This window comes from Coffea arabica, chromosome 5c (genome assembly GCF_036785885.1).
Source record: "Coffea arabica cultivar ET-39 chromosome 5c, Coffea Arabica ET-39 HiFi, whole genome shotgun sequence".
Taxonomy (NCBI): Eukaryota; Viridiplantae; Streptophyta; class Magnoliopsida; order Gentianales; family Rubiaceae; genus Coffea; species Coffea arabica.
Genome location: NC_092319.1, coordinates 2,902,507 through 2,919,360, shown reverse-complemented (window position 1 = coordinate 2,919,360; position 16,854 = coordinate 2,902,507). Strand labels below are relative to the sequence as shown.

General features: G+C 34.6%; 1 long non-coding RNA gene across 2 annotated transcripts; it reads left to right on the top strand.

The window, feature by feature from the left end:
- Positions 1-4,350: 4,350 nt before the first annotated feature.
- LOC140007621 (uncharacterized) lies at positions 4,351-9,281 on the top strand. Of its 2 annotated transcripts, XR_011814921.1 has the most exons (4): positions 4,351-4,570; positions 4,793-4,839; positions 6,062-6,139; positions 6,870-9,281. It is a non-coding gene; the product is annotated as an uncharacterized lncRNA (long non-coding RNA). The 2 variants fall into 2 exon arrangements; XR_011814920.1 differs by lacking the exon at positions 4,793-4,839.
- The last annotated feature ends 7,573 nt before the right edge of the window (positions 9,282-16,854 follow it).

Here is a 16,854-nt window from a genome sequence, read left to right as displayed (position 1 = left end):
TTTTATAATGTAAATCTTGAACTTGATAAGATTTTTGGTTACTTTGATTACTCTTCTTATATTTTAAAATTCTTGGTTTTCAAGAAGAGTGAGCCTATCTTTAGGTGTACGGGCTGAAGGAACTTTGAAATATAGAATAACCGCATTCAAGAGCACGAAGTTAGTGTGAATTGACTTGGTTTCCATTTGACACGTAAGTTAGCAAGTTGTACTTATTTCTTGGGTTTGAACTTGGAGCTTGAGGCTTTAACTATAAAACCCTAAGACTGGTTATTCTTGGAGATGATGGTACTCTGGCTGGTGGCTTGCTTATTAAAGATTTTGAATTTCGAATGGATAACCTTTGGTTTCAGCTTGTGTTATGGTTTGATTGGATCTAATTTCGGAAAGGCATGTGATCTAATTGAAATTAGTGATATTTGGATCCTTTGGTTTAACTAAGGACTTAGGAAGGGTGGTGCACGCCGTGAGGCCTTTTGTATCCTGCTTGCATATACTTCTATATTTTATGGCACTTAATTGCCTATATGCAGTATTTGACATATTGGGCTTGTTTTGTGACTTCTAACTCGTGCTATAACTTTTGATACATGTAAAGAAGCATGTTTTGATTCTAAATATTTTTGCAACTTGTATATGCATTAAGTTCTTTTATGTTTAATTATTTATTTTCTTGTGCTTATAGACTTCTATTAAGTATAGCAGCAGGAATGGGAAAAAGGGGTCGTGACCCAGGGTTTAGACAACCCTGTACTCATGAGAAAATTGATGGATAGTCTTATATAATTTAATGAGACCCTCATACTGAATATGAATCGAGAATAAACCAGAAGATTAGATCTACCAGTGTATAATGGATTAACCTAGTTGGGAACTTGATGAGATTTTCTTGTGCAAAATTTTAATAGTTGCTTTATACGTATATTATGAGTGGTCCTATGGCCATCTTTCAACTTTTATGAAGTTTGAACTCCGAAAGTATTTCGTTGGTTTGGTGAGATGACTTGAACTCATTACCTATTTATTCTACTTGAACAAAAGCGCTTTCAATTTTACTTGACTATTACTATACCCAGATTCACTTGTTTTACTTTTTCACAAAATTTATATATATATATATATATATGTATACACATTTTGAACTCGTTTGAGAATCGAAATCAGATAGAGTTCAAGTTCGAATCTTTTCTTAGGAACATGAATGCCTATTTGTTATGAATCAGAGATTAGAAATGATCGGATTTTATGTACTAGTAGAGTTAGCTCTTGGTTTGGATATAAAAGGGTGGTAAAGGTGTTGGATCACAGGTTATGCGAATATGAACCTACATGTCTATTTATCTTTCTTAAAGGTATTTTCTAAAATATACGCTTTACCCGAACATAGATTTAACTCGAAACTTTGAGGAAAAGTGTTGGAACACCCTCCATGTATATGTTATGATTATTATATATATGTTTTAAAATTCATGCATTAAGTTGCATGATTAATCTTCTTAAATCTATTTGAGAGATTTGAAATATGTATTGATGATTGTGGTTAAACATTATTTGAAATCTCTTACTAAGAAAATTTAGTTTTGGATCATGAAGAAAATTTGTATCTTTAACTCTAATTTTGAAAATTTTGAATCGCATTTTGCCACAGATACATTCAAAATACATCAAAAGTCTCGACTTTATCTTGTAGGTCATGATTGGTTTGATTTAGACAAACTTTTGAGGAAAAGGATTCTGGTCTTATTAGTGCGTAACAGTTTTTAGTCAAGGTTTGGAACTTGTTTCTTATGGCGTGTAATTTATGGTTTCACTACATACGTGAGTAAGACCTTAGAACGGAAGTACATATCATTATATCAAGGGGTATTACTTTATTTGTAGGTGTAAATTTTCTTACGTATCAAATTCGTGGAGAGGTAAGAGTAAATATACCTGGATGACTTAGATGCGTGAGAATTTATAGGTTGTGGATAGTTAAGTTTTAAATTTTGATTTGGTACTCATTTAGATGCTTTGAGTTGTTGATAGGCTGACAGTTAGGATTAAGCAAATGGATGAAATGAAAAGTTTGGAAGAGATGCGTATAGAAATAAAAGTTCTTCGCAAGGAGTTGGAATTTCAGACTAAATTGGTTGAATTCTGAGAAGAACGATGCAAACAAGAGTTTGTAGAGAAGATGGAATTATGGAACAAGAAATTGGAAATGAAAAAGAAATACGAAGGAGTATTGGAGGAACTTCAGGAAAGAAAAAAAAAACTTGAGGAGATGCGACCCACTATTCAAGTTTCACCTCAGTATATTTCTAGCAACCAAGTTAAGGGTAGTGAAGGAAACTCCCATAATGAAAAAAGGGAAACGTAAAGAGAGATGTGAACATGAATTTGTTGTGGAGCAGAGAGAAAAGAAGAAAAAGAAAAAGGAGAATTCTCAAGCTAATCAGGCCGTAACTTGTAGAGTAACTTGTGGATACTGTGGCAAGTTTAATCACACTGAGATTATGGGCTGAAGGAAACAAGGAAATGCTTGCTATGCGGGAGTCCTGAGCATTAAGTTTTAAGTTGCCCGATGAACTCCTCAGCAGCTCGTTAAGTCTGCTGCAAAACAGTCGAGTGTTAGAGGGAGTGGTTAATACTAATGGTTGTGAGAAGAACCAAAGTATTAGAAGCTCTACGAGTGAAGATGGATTTGACTTTGCTTAAGGACAGGAATTATGATTATAACTTAGCCTATACTGAGACTTTTGAAGGTTGTAATCTTTTGTGTAAGGGATGAAATCTTTTGTTGCTTTGAACATGGATGACTTAGCATGTTTTGCTACAATCTTGTTTATTCGCTTTTCTTTTGAAATGATTTGATAAACTTATCCTAACTTTATGAAACTATTATGGTCTTTTATAGCAAATGAAAGTTTACTTTGCATTTAATCAATTTCATGACTTATTCGTATATCTAAATTTTGTTATGCTTATAACCTTGTGAGAAAGCCATGTCTATAATATCGAGACTGGAATCAAGTGGGTATTAGGAATAAATATCTTTTACCTTGCATAAATGAATCATTTGGGTATCTACAAGAGACAGTAGTACTTTCCAAGTTAGATTTAATACAGGACTACAACTAATTGAGGATTCTAGAGGAAGATATGATTAAGGCTAGTTCATCAGAAAAGTAAGCACTTTGAAATTCAATTATGCCATTGGGAGTAATGAATACACCAGTAGCATTAATGGATTTGGGTCTTTAAGTCGTATTTGGGTTAAAAATTGGCAGTAATACTCATAAATGACTTGGGGACTACAATAAGATATTATTGAATGTAAGGTTTCAATTCGTACTTCAATATTTGCATACATGTATACGGAACTAGATATGATTTTGAAGTTATTGATTCTTGAGGGCTCTTACTATCTATTTTGAAAGATTACTAGGGTTAAGGTCCAGTAGGACAAAACTTGTGTGCTAATAAGATCTTATTGAATTTGATCTGCGAGATATTTAAAGTTCATTGCGTATACCAATTTAAAGGGTTATTACATCATTTGTTCTTGAATTGACAAATTTCTTGAGGCAATTGAATCTGTGAACCGCATGAAGGAATTGTTATCTCGCTCGTCGTGAACAGATTAAGAATACAAGACTTACGTGATATTTAATGCGGAAAAAGTTTTACAATTCGTAAGAGTGGGATGCAAAAGTGACATCTGGAGTTTTTGAGTTAAGGTATGAATTTCGAGGACGAAATTCTCTTAAGGGGGAGAGGATGTGAGGACCCATAATTTTATTATTTCAAAATATTGTTAAATTGGTCATTTTAAAAATATTTCGTACTCGAGTTACCCAAAAAAAAAAATACTAAAGTACATGAATTTCTCGAAAATAAATTTTACCGATTGGTTCTTTACGCGTATATTATTTTAATGCCCAAATTTATTCAAGATGAATTGCTTATCGTGATTTTTATTGTTATATATATATATATATATATATATATATATATATATATATATATATATATATATATATTTGGATTATCATATTTTAGAGTTTTAGAATCGAATAAGTTGAATTTCCAAATTCAAACGAGAAAACCCTTAAGTTTGACCTTTATACGCGCGCGTGCCGAAAAGGCCCCGACAGGCACATTAATTTGATTAATTGGAGATTTTAAGAACATGATATTAGACTACTAGTAATGTTCTATTAATGTACTAGGGAAATTACCTCAGAGGTTTAGTGCACAAAAGTTGCAAACGAGCGCGAAAAATGGACACGCGAAGACCCTAAACGGACCTAGCATGAGTTGACACTTAGACTTAAGGCACCGATTCTCTCCACTTTCATTACAATACCTGATTTCACTCTCTCTCCTCTCGTCACTCTCTATTGGGCCGAAGATGGGAAGAAAAATCTAGCCAAAATCCTTACAAAATTACCTCAATCCACTTCCAAATTTCATCATCCATTAGAGGGCTTTGATCCTAGCTTGGAAGAGGGGGCTGTTCATCGGTTTTCTTGGAGGAATTTCGGTCAAGATTTCTGCTCTAAAGCTGTCCAACTAAGTTCTTGAGGTAACTCACTCACCCACACTTCAATCTTGCAAAATTATAGCTCAAATGGAGCAAAGGTAGCATGGGTTTGCAACCTATGGTAGAATTTGGGTTGATTGGTTGAGTAATTATGTTCTTGCAATTTCATGACATGCTCGAGGGTTTGAGGATGCTTATTGGTGGCTGATTTGACGAATTAATATGTTTTGGTTGCTGATATTGTGCTATGTTACATGTATATAGAATGATTGATGGAATGAAGTTGGAAGAAAGTTAGAAATTTGGAAAAGGTACTGTCTGAAATTTCTGACTTGCTGCCGACTTTCTTGTTTGCTGCTGCCCTGTAATTTCGAAAATTTTCTGGTGCAAATTGAGCTTCCAAATTGGTGTAGATATGTTGTGCTATGTGTATTGTGGTTGTCCACCAAAAATCAACCCAAATGGTTGGTTAAATTTTGAGTTACAAGTAAAGAAGCAAAACTGGAACAAGCTCCAGAATTTTCTGACCAGCAACATTTGTGTAGCTATAACCTTTTGGTCGTTGATCGAAATGGACTGCCATTTGTAGCATTTGAAAGTAGACTCTTAGAGCTTTAAAATGGTACCAAGCTCATTTTCTAGTTCATCCCGAGCGATTCGTGGCGAGTTTTGAAAGTTGGCTGCCTGCTTATTACTGTTCATCCGAGACTGTCCAGAAAATCCATTTTTCTGCTTGATTTTGAACCACTTATGTCTGGATTTTGGAAATGATTTCTTCTACACAAATATAGCCTTGTAAACCTAGTTTCTAAATCCATCAACCGTTTTCAATTTCACTGAGAATCGAGTGAGATACGGCCTAATTAGCGAAGTGCATTAAATCTGGAAAATTTCTGGAAAGGTCAACAGTCCAGGAATTTTAGCGAACTTCAACTTTTTATTTCTTGAGCTAGGAACATCGGAATCGAGTTCCATTTTTTTTTATTTGAAACCTGGATTGGAAATTTACATTCATATCAAATTTCAAAGGCTAGTTTTGATTCTATGATTTTTAACGAAATTCCAAAATTATTGGGAAAACTTGGACTGTTTTGACCTATCTTCAATGCATAGTAAACTTTCTTGGAGAAATTGACTTGTTTCTGATTTGATTCTTGGAAAGTGACCTTCTGCAAAGTTGTTATGGTTTGAATGGAGTTTTTGACGGTGTAAAATTTTCTATTTTTAGACTTTTCGAACTTCCGGACTGATTTTTCCAAGAATGACTCGAAAAGTGAAAATTTCCAATTTGGACCTAAATGTTCTTTTAAGGGCCTAGGTTACATTTTTACAACTCTTAGAGCATTTCAAACCTATTTTCATGGTGAACTTGAGTTCACCTATCACTTGAGACCTCATTTGAAAGTCGGTTCCTTATGAATTGAAATACTTTGGAAACTTGAATTTTGGAGTCAAAATTGACTATTTCTTTTCTTTACACGAATACTGTATGGCCTGGAATTTGAGATACAATGCATTATTGCATACTTTCAGGATCTCAAGAGGACTTCGAGGGAACTCTCGGCGAAGCGTCTTAGAGCTAATTTCTCAAACTTTGACTTTTGATACTTGGTGAGTATCAAGTGCATGTGAAGTGTTTAAATGAAATGATTCTTGTACTTGCTAGTTAATGAGGCTAGGGCGTACTTTATCGCCCTTGTCCTCTCTTTCATGAAATTGCTTGCTTAATAAGTGATACGTGTTACATGTGAATGCAAATGAAAGTGTTTTTCGTGAGCATTGAGCGGCAGAATGTATCATGCCCTTTTAGGGTAGGAGATACCGCTCATCCCGTCTCAATGCTATGACCAAATCTTGTCGATTGGAGTTTCGTCTCATCGACCTAAAAGTGAATGGAGGGGACGCCCCAACCCATTGGCTAGCCTTGTAACTCGAGCCGGCAAGGGCTTGGTCGAGAAACTTGGTGAATCTTGGGAAGTGTTATAACTTGATCCAAATAAGGGGTCTTGCTAGGTATACTTGTTAAGTGATACCACCTACATGCTTGTTTGGTTACGGATCCAAGAGGGTGTCATGGTGGCTGGAGGTAGTAAGTGGAGTTCTACATGGATAACTGTGAAAGTTGACGGAGGGTCAACTACCTGAGCTTGGATCGCGCGTGGATTAGCTCCTGAGAGCTCCCGTATCCTTTTATTGTGATTAAATTCCCTAATTGCTTAATGTTTCGCAGTTATTGGTTACTCGAGTTATTGCTTTGTATTGTATCTTTGCTAGCATGCTTGCATGTTTTTCCCTTGACCTCACTGAGCGTTAGCTCACCCCAATTTGTTTTCCTTAACAGGTTTGGAAGTAGAAGTTCTGAGACTTAATTAGTGACCCCCCAAAAATAATTTTTTCCCACAAGGCTCGAGGCCAAAGAAAGCGCTTGTATTGAGTGATTAGTGCCTGAAGGGATATCTCATATATAATTTGAATTCGATTCACTTGATAAGTATTTGATGTAATTATTTGAGAACTGAGAACTTTTGTCTTATTCGGGGAATGATACCCTTACTTGAGATTTGTAATGTATCTTATCTCGTTCTAAGTTTGAAAAATGTTATTTCGTTTATTCTTGAGCTTGTACCCTATGTTATTGGATGTGAGTGATGTATTTTATTTGAGAATTGTAGTGAGTCCCGGCGAGAGCTGGGCAGGCGGTCCGCTGAACCCTTTGGTTCGCCTTAGGGGGAGGTGGGGCTGTCACAAGGACCCTCTTCATTTCATGAGTCGGCCGAGGACACGGCTGGGCCGTCATCTTCTGCACCACCTCCACGCCGTGAGACTTCTGAATGGCAACAACTCCGGGAGCAAGTTCATGCTTTGGAGGCTCGGATGGTCAACGTGGACGCCAATGTCGCCGGCATGGCACAGAATTTGGCGCAGTTTCTGCTTCATACAGGCTTTGCACCTCCGTTTCCACCTCGCCCTCCGCTATGACCCGATTTCAGGGAAGTTTGGTCCATTTCCCTCTCACTTTTGTTTTATATTTGTCACATTGCGGACAATATGTCCTATAGGTGTGGGGGGGTCTAAGGGGGTGCTAGTGTTTTCCGTTTTTAGTAGTTTTTAGTTCTTAGTAATTTTTAGTTTTCAGTTTTAGTTCTTAGTTTTTAGTAGTTCTTAGTTTTTAGTAGTTTTAGTAGTTTTTAGTTTTTAATAGTTTCTAGTTTTATTAGTTTTTAGTTTTAATTCTAGTTGCTTATTTTCTTTCTTTGTGACTATTAATTGTAGTTTTAATTCTTAGTTTTAATCCTATGTGACTATTTAAAAAAAAAACAAAAAAAAAAGAGAGAAAAATCTTGGTTCATTGACTCTAGTTCTACTTTTGCCAAGTTTTTTTTAAATATAATGTATCGGGTTAGTGTGGTTGGATTCGAGATGTCTCCTTGGTGAATATCGGACTGCTTGATTCTTGTGATTTCTTTGTTAATTTTTCTAGGCATAGGGAATGACTGTTGGCATTTTAATGTGAACTGGTCCAATATTAACTCCAGTTCTCTACGTTTGGCAATAATGAGGTGAGCTGCTCCTATTTTTGGTTCTTAGTGTTTTTATTATGTGTTTTTGGCTTTGCTTGGCTGTGAATAATCTGGACTGTACTCCGCCATGAGTTACTACTGAGTAACCAGGATTCGGCACCTAAAAGTGTCGTTTCTCGCGTCAAAAGGTGGTACTTTATATGAGTACGTGGTTGTATAGCGGTAGGAGCTGAGTAACCGGGCTCCTTCATCTAAAAATGTTGGAGTTCGCGTCAAAAGGCTCCGGCGGCTAAAGACTAAGTCTTCTTGTGTCAAATATTATTATGTGCCTTGTTAAGAAAAAAAAGAGAAAAAAAACAAAACGGAAAAAAAGAGAGAATAAATAATGGGAAAGCTTGCCGGTTTATGGACTAGATATGGAGACTTGTGTGAATATTCGGACCACTAGCTGATAAATGTTGTGTGCCATTCCTTTTTCTTAGAGTAGTTAACCTGGAAATTGAAGGAATTTGCAGTTTAGGGGCTAACCGAGGGGGATGCTTCTTGAATTTTAATCACTAATGCTCAATATATGATTTTCTCTTGAAACTCTTGGCAATGTAGTAGATAAGAGTGATGACCACTGTCAACTTTTGGGGTCTGTCCACTTTTCTTATGCTTGAGGGCAAGCATGGTCTAGGTGTGGGGGGAATTGATAGGGTATAATTTGTTAGTAATTTTATTATTAATTTTTCCTTTTATCCCTGATAAATATTGTGTTAATTGCTGATATTTACTCATATTTGGTATCTGGATTTAATTTCAGGAATAAAGCAGACAACTACCAAAAAGGAGGGACTTTATGGAAAATATGGAGACTTCTAAGGGCTTCAATTCTTGGGCCCTTGAATTGGTGGGGATCACAAGCTAGTGGAAGGCATCTAGTCATTTGGGCTCTTAAAAGAAAGCTACGGAAAGAGATTTGGGGGGGCAAGAAGTACTTGGAAGGCTTTGTCCACATGTGTGGGGACCACGTAGATAGCCTTTAGTCATCTTTCTTTTGTTGCTTAAATAGGGATAACGTAGGGTAGCAGGGGATATCTAGTTTTAGTCTTTTAGGGTAGCTTTAGTTTTTCCTTCTTTCTTTGGACTGGCCTCTGACACACGCCAGGTGTTCGACAAAATTTTCCAACGGGAAAAACATCTTTCATTCCTTGCTTTCTAGTAAAAAAACGCTATGCCTTTGCAATCCATTAATTCGTGTGATGATTTAATTATGCGGCGTGGCTAAGTCTTCCATCTAGTCAAGGGTCAACTCGACGGCGCAGTCCCGAAAATCTGTGAGATCTAATTAGTTTTCACGCGTTCCTTTATCTATTAATATTTGCATGTTGTCTGATTTAATTTTTATGGGATTATTTTATTAATTGGATGTCAAGGGCCCGATGTTCAATGTGATTTATTAATCTCGTGCCAATTTAGTCAATTAAATCCGTAATTGTTTGATTGATTAATATTAGTGGCAACTGATGTGTTTACACATTAGGGGAACGTGCAATCTAATTTAAATAACCCTCGTAGCGTGTTATTGATTAGGGCTAGGTTTTTCTGGTTATTAATGCAATTGGAAAATTAATTCCTACGGTCGTACCCAGGAGTGCTTTCCTGGTTAGGGGTGATTAACGGTCGTACCTTGGTCACCTATAAATTAAGGAAAAATTGGTCATTAGAGTTCATCGATGGCTATAACTAGCCTATTAATAAATGAAGTGAACCTCTCCTACATCAATGATCGGATAAATGGACTGTGCCTGAGTAGTTGCATCCCTGGCTAGAATTTATTTATTCCTGATTAAATTCCTGTTATATTTGTGCTAGTGATTTATTCATTTTTAATTAAGTTGTTTAATTATTTTTAGTTTCATTCCAGTGAAATCCCCCCTTATTAATTGGACTTTGAAAGAGACAGATACCTCCAGTCCCTGAGGAGACGACCCTACTTGCCACTGTCTACTGTTTAGTAATTTTTGTCGACTAATTAATTCTGGTATATCGGGTTAAGCAAACTCTTCGGGAACAGGGTGAATCAAGTAACCCATTGCACACCTAGAGTCCCTGCTCCAGTACCTAGGATTAATTATTGACTGCTTTTAGTGGTAGTTAGGTTCTATTTTTTATCATTATTATTGCACAGGCTGACGACCTGTCAAAAAGAAAATAAAAGAAAGAAGGAAAGCCTAAAGGAACAACGCCCAATTGAACGCAACGGATCTTCTGTCCCACACCCTGTGCCATTCTCTGTCCCACTTTTTATTATATTGCCATTTCTCCTTCATAAACATCATGTTTTAGTTCCTTTTTGTTTCTTTAAATCCAATAACTATTAGTTTAGTAATACAAAAAATTTAACAAACTCAAAAAATCAAAATGCATAAAAAATGAGATTTTTTATGAATTTTTTGCTGCATTTTTTAATTTTCTATTATATATTGGTTTTTTGAAACTGTTGTATTTATTTTTTACTGAATTTGTAGTTATTGGATCTTAAGGAAACAAAAAAGAACTAAAACATGATATTTATGAAGGAGAAATGACAATATAATAAAAAGTGGGACAGAGAATAGTACAGGATGTGGGACAGAAGATCCGTTGCGGTTTTTTTTGGGGTTTAGGAATTGGGTTTGGCGTTCAAAGAAAAAATGAGTTATTTTCCTTGTTTTTTTTTTCTTTCTTGCACAAACCTACAAAACAAAACTAAAATGATTACTTAAGTAATTTTTATTGAAAATAAGCAAAAATAAAATAAAGATAATAGTAAACTTAAGATCAAGAAAAATTTGGTGTCCACACCCTGACCCTATGTTTTGAGATCTTAATCTTAATTACTAGAATGAGATCTCAATGTTAGCCACCAAAATAAGATCTCCTTGACAAGCAATTAAATATTTTGTTTTTAAATTTTTTTTCCAACAAGGAAAGGGTGGGACTTAATAAGTGGTGAGAGACAAAGGAATTAGAACCCAGGTGGTCAGTTCCTCTAATACGTGAAATCTCAAGCTTAACCAATAAATCAATCTTAACCATTAGACCAATTCATCATTGGGAAGCAATTAAATACTTAACTAGCTTATATGTCAAATTTTACCATTCTTGCTAGTCTCACTTTATTTCGTAAAATTGAAGGTCAAACTATCTTTTTTTTTTTCTAAATTTGTTTTTTAATACAGAAAAAGGTGTGATTTTGAGAAGCAGAAAGGGGCAGAGGTATTGATGAATTTCCAATTTTATGACGAACTTTGAAATTTTTCTACAAAAGGGGCATTTTAAATGCGGAATTTTGTCAAGAGGACGTTTGCATTTGTCAAATGCGAACTCAGTGAGTTCACATCTGACAAATGCGATGTCTTACTAAATTTTTCAGGCTCACAAAATCCAATAATAATAAAAAAAAAAAGCGAGGTCTAGCCTTGCATTCCACAAATGCACGGTCACCTACATGCAAGTTTTATATTATATATCTTCTGTCAATCACTGTTACAAGATTGAAGTAACATCAAAAAATTTCAAAATGCAAAAGTCTAATGTAGTTTTTTTTTTTTTAATTTTTATTTCAATCAGAGTGCTGCAAATTGGTTTTTCCCTTAGTTTATAGATAGCACCAAAGAAATTGAAGATCAAGAACTTGAACAATGTAAATTATTCTTCTTTTTCATCATCCATTTAAATCCAAGCTTCATAACAGGTTCATCCTTTATAGATAGCAACAAAGAAATCAAGAAATACAGCATTCGTTCGATCAGATTCCAACATACTGTTTTCCTGTACTATCATATAAGGAATCGAAGACAATCCATTCAAGCATTGCTAAACAATGTAAACTCCAAAAATCTATGTTTCATCTCTTCATTAGGCAAACATATTACATTACAGTCAAACAATAACTAGAACTTAGCACAGTTGAAAGCAATACAGTTCTAACGTTTCAGCATTATTAATATAACAAATGTTTTTGGTTCCCTAGCTTGTGACTGAAAAAGTCAAGATTCAGCAAACCACTAGCTCAACTACTGGAGATAAAGTTTTTCGAAAGTCTTGCAACAAGCTTCCTGCTGGACAAACGATCTTCTTTCAATTCTTCAGAATGAAACTGTAAAACCATTATTCTGAGGTTCACAGCAATCTGAAGCAAGTGGGAGGCAAGGTTAAGTTCATTTGCACAGCCATGAAATCGAATCAACTCCACCACCCAAAGGTGTTGAGGAGCATAGCTATTAGCTTCAGACCTCTGTGATATGGATGCACCCCAAGTTCACAGGATCTCTGGTACCAATGGCCAATATTGGATTCACAGCCAGAAGGTAATATAAATCTAACAACACAGGTGATCTAATCCTGCATTCAATCGTGGAATAAATCAGAAATCAATGCCAGGAGAATTTATATGTTATTTGAACAATTTAAACTCAATTTACATTAGAAACTGGATGCTGAAAGTACGGGTTGATAGGGTATAATTTGTTATTAAATTTATAGTTAAATTCCCCTTTTATCCTTGCCAAATATTATTTTAATTGTGAATTTTACTTATATTTGGTATTTGGACCTAATTACAGGAAGTAGAGTAGAAAAATCTAAACAGGGAGACTTTCTTAATAACATGATGTGCACGCAGGAAGCTGCTAAGAAATTAACAAACCTGGCTCCAAGATGTGCTAAACCAATTCCTTTCCTTTTGTGATTAGTAGTTTATTAGTATTAGAAAACAAGAAACAAGGATTATTTCCGTAGTTACCTTATCCTTTGGTTTTCCTTATTCGGCTAGGAAATTGAGATGACTAGAGACTAGTCATCTATTTTAGAGTAGGAGACTTCTTCCTTTTTTTTTTTTTAATTTTATAATGATGGCTGGAAGGCCGCAACACGGAAGCAAGTTTTTTTCTTCGTTCCATTACTTTTCATTCGAACAAAATATATCACAATTGTTTCGAGGGAAAGGATTGATGTCAATGAATTCAACCTATTCGCCTGGAAATTTTCCTATGAGACATGGCTAAGTTCCTAATCTAGTCATAAATCAATTCAACGCAGTCCCGAATATATTTGAGATCAAACTAATCCCAACTCGTTCCTTCAATTTATTGATATTTGTGCATTCTCTATTTTAATTTCCAGAGATTATTTCGTTAACTAAATGTTTGGGGCTAGATATTCAAAGTGACCTAATAATCTACTGCCAAATAAATCAACTAAATCCGTAATTGTTTAGTCGATTAATATTAGTGGTAACTAGCGTTTACACACGTTAGGGGAACGTGTAATCTAATTTCAATAATCCTCTTTGTGTGTTATTAATTAGGAATAAGCTTTTCTAATTCTTAATGCAATTGAGAAATTGAATTTTACGGTCGTACCTAGAATTATTTCTTAATTAGGGATGATTAATGGTCGTACCTTGGTCATCAATAAACTAAGGAAAAGTTGGTCGTCAGTTCTTGTTGACGGCTATAACTAACTTGTTAATGAATTGAACGAGCCATCTTTGCATCAATGATCAATAAAGGGGCTATGTCTGCAAGATTGTATTTTTCACTAGAGTTTGTCTATCATCGATTTAATTCCTACTTACATTCGTGAATTATTCTTATTAATTGATTATTTATGTATTTATTTTTATCTCTATTTGAGTTGTTTAATTAATCTTGATTTTATAAAAATGCCCCTCTCTCCATACTCTGAATTTAGAAGAAACAAATTTCTCTCAATCTCTGTGGATTCTATCTAACTCACCGCTATATATAAATTTATATTTTTGTTGAATAAATTTTTATTATTGCATAGGCTCGAACCTGTCACGGGTCATCCAAAATCTAGTGGCGGAGTGCAAACACATAAATTATAACAATTATAGAGATGCCACCAAGATGTTTGACCTGTGAATATTTTCACCAAAATATAATAAATATTCAACTTTTGGCCTAGAGAAGGTTAGGAGTTTACTCGGGAACCAGTGAAAACAGGAATATCCTTGAGTCATTCTGCTCTTAGCTTATCTAACAGAGGCCAATAAAAACAAGAAAAACCGAATATGTCAAAAAGCTAGCAAGAATCACTTTAACAACTAAAAAAAGGTAAATTTTTCAAAAGGCAAAAACTAACCTTAACATTGCCATCTAAACTATTGTCCATTAGCTCCTATTGTCAAAAGGCAAAAACTATTGTCCATTAGCTCACACATTGCCATCTAAACTTTAATGGATGCTCCCTAACATCTCGGGAGTGCTCCAAACATACCTTCCAACTCTAATGGCTTCATAGGGGGATACAAAGAAAATTTAACGGAAAAGTTCAGATTTCATCATCATTAGCTTCAAAACGTTGATACCCATTAACATAGCTACTAATCACTAAATCATAATCAGGTTCCTTCATCATCTCAAAAGAACAATAATAAAACTAAGACATATCAGCCTTTTTTAATAGTTTTAGTTAATCATTTATAGTAGATTAATTGACAGACAAAAAATAACAATCCCATTCCTCTTTAATAGTTTAAAACGTAGCAGTGATGATTTATGTAGGCCAACTTTTACCCTATAGGATCATTTAAAAAAACTATCTATTTTTTTAAAAGAAAGTTCTCAACATAGAAATAATCTAGTTTCTCATAAGTATGAAAGTACTGAATTTAGGTTGGGTTTGGGAACTTTGTTCATTTCATCTAGACTCAAAAATTAAGGAATTTTTAAGACAATTTTTGAAGAAATTTTGGTAGCATCTCCTCTATAAACTGGCACAAACTCCTCCCTGCCAACCAACTACGTAAATATTTTCAGTTGAGAAAAGCAAATCACATATATGCACTTGGTAATATCAAGGCGAATCAAAATTAAAAATATAACATAGACAATCAAAATTAGAAATATGACATACCGGCTGCAGCAAGGGATTAGAAATATGACATTTGTACTTCAAACAATTGAATATTATTTTTATTTGTATAAATTTCATTTTACCCCTGAAATGACCTATTGCAAGTAAATCTTAAATAATGTACTCAATATTTCTAAGTCTAGTTCACATAGGTGAAATAAAGAAAAAAGCAATATCCCATAAAAACAGATCTTTTTATTTTTATTTCTTGCCCACCGCTATCAATAAGCATCCCCATATTCTATACTCTTCAAGAAATATACAGGCCAAGTCTCAGATTTTTCCAGGCTGCACTTTCTATGCCAACTCTGACACATAAGTTGACAAATAAGTAACATTCCTTCTAAATTAATGCATTATATTTATTTTTCATAAATATAAAAAATATTTCACCCAGACATCGTCACACATCAAATGAATCCATTACATTGAAAATGTGTCTGACAGAAGTAAATATGTCGGACAATTTCTTCACCATTTAACTCAAGCAATTGCACCAATGAATATACGAAATAAAATTAAAAAAATCTGTAAAAAAATGGACAGCGGCAAATGGGTGGGGTTACCTACCAAGATAAGGATGTATCTCATAGCACGATGCCCTCGCTGGATTTTTGGACGTTGTTTCACAGATTTCTAGTGAGATTTCTAGCGCAAATGCGAGCTTCAACTTGGACCTTTTGGGCACAGCCCAATCAATCTAAGATCCCTCTAATTGAGCTATAGTACAATGGGCTTGGCTTTTGCAAGGATTCCAGTGGCGAATTAGGGGTCAGTTTTTGGTTGATCCGCTTGTTCCCAATTTTTAAAATCGGTGATGTAGGGTTTTGAGTGAGTGGCTCATTGCATCAGAGAAAGAACGACAGGGGGCTTTTATTTTGGTTTTAATAACTCGCATTCATAAAATGCGGGTTATTGCGCAGCTCATTTTTTTTTAACTTTTTTTTTTTTTTTTTTAGCAATTCTGACTGTAGATCGCATTTTTTGAGTGCAAGCTCTACGGAGCTTGCATATCTCAAATGCAGACAACCTCATCTTAGAATTGGGTCAGCAAATAACCTCTTTTGTAGACTAAATTTTATTTTAATAATAACTTTAGAAAATTTTCCAAGGTATTGGAACCTAGGACCTAGAGGTCCGGAGTTCTCAACCTTGTACAGCTATCATAACCAATCAACTAGTAAAGAGCAACCATAACTCATCAACTATACAATAAGCCCTATTTAGGCTAAATATAAAATGTCGATTGAAAAATTCCATTCCATATAGAACTTCCAAGTTTTTGTTGCCCTCGGTATTGAAACAATTAAACCAAGCTAATTATAAGTTTAGTAATATTTTAAATAGATTCATTAATTTGGTTATAAAAGGACCTGGATTCTCCCGACTGTAATTGAGCGAATATCCAAATAGTTTGCTTGAATAGAATTGCTCCTATACCTTCTTGTTCCTTCGTTTTTGGCCTCCGTTTCTTAGTCTATCAAATTTAATATTTTCCGCTGCATGTTTTTGTGTTAACTGATAAGTGACTATTTTGTGTTATATTTGGATGATATTTTATTTACTTTTAGTCACTTTTACAATATTATAGGAAAAAATGATCAATTTTTGCTAGAATTGATCCAAAAATTACACTTGCATGAGTAGTGAGGGATACCATAACTTAAGGAGTTTTCATTTGCTATTTTCTTACAAAATTTAACTTAGTTTTGTTTTATTTAATTTGTTGATTGCCTAAATAATAAAGGAATTTTAGTAGTGCCGATAATTGACAATCTTCTTTGTGGATTCGACCCTTAATACCCTATACTCAATTTTAACCTATATACTTGCAGAAAATTGCATGTGGGATATTTAGAATTTTATAAACGTAAAACTTGACTGTGAAATGAACTT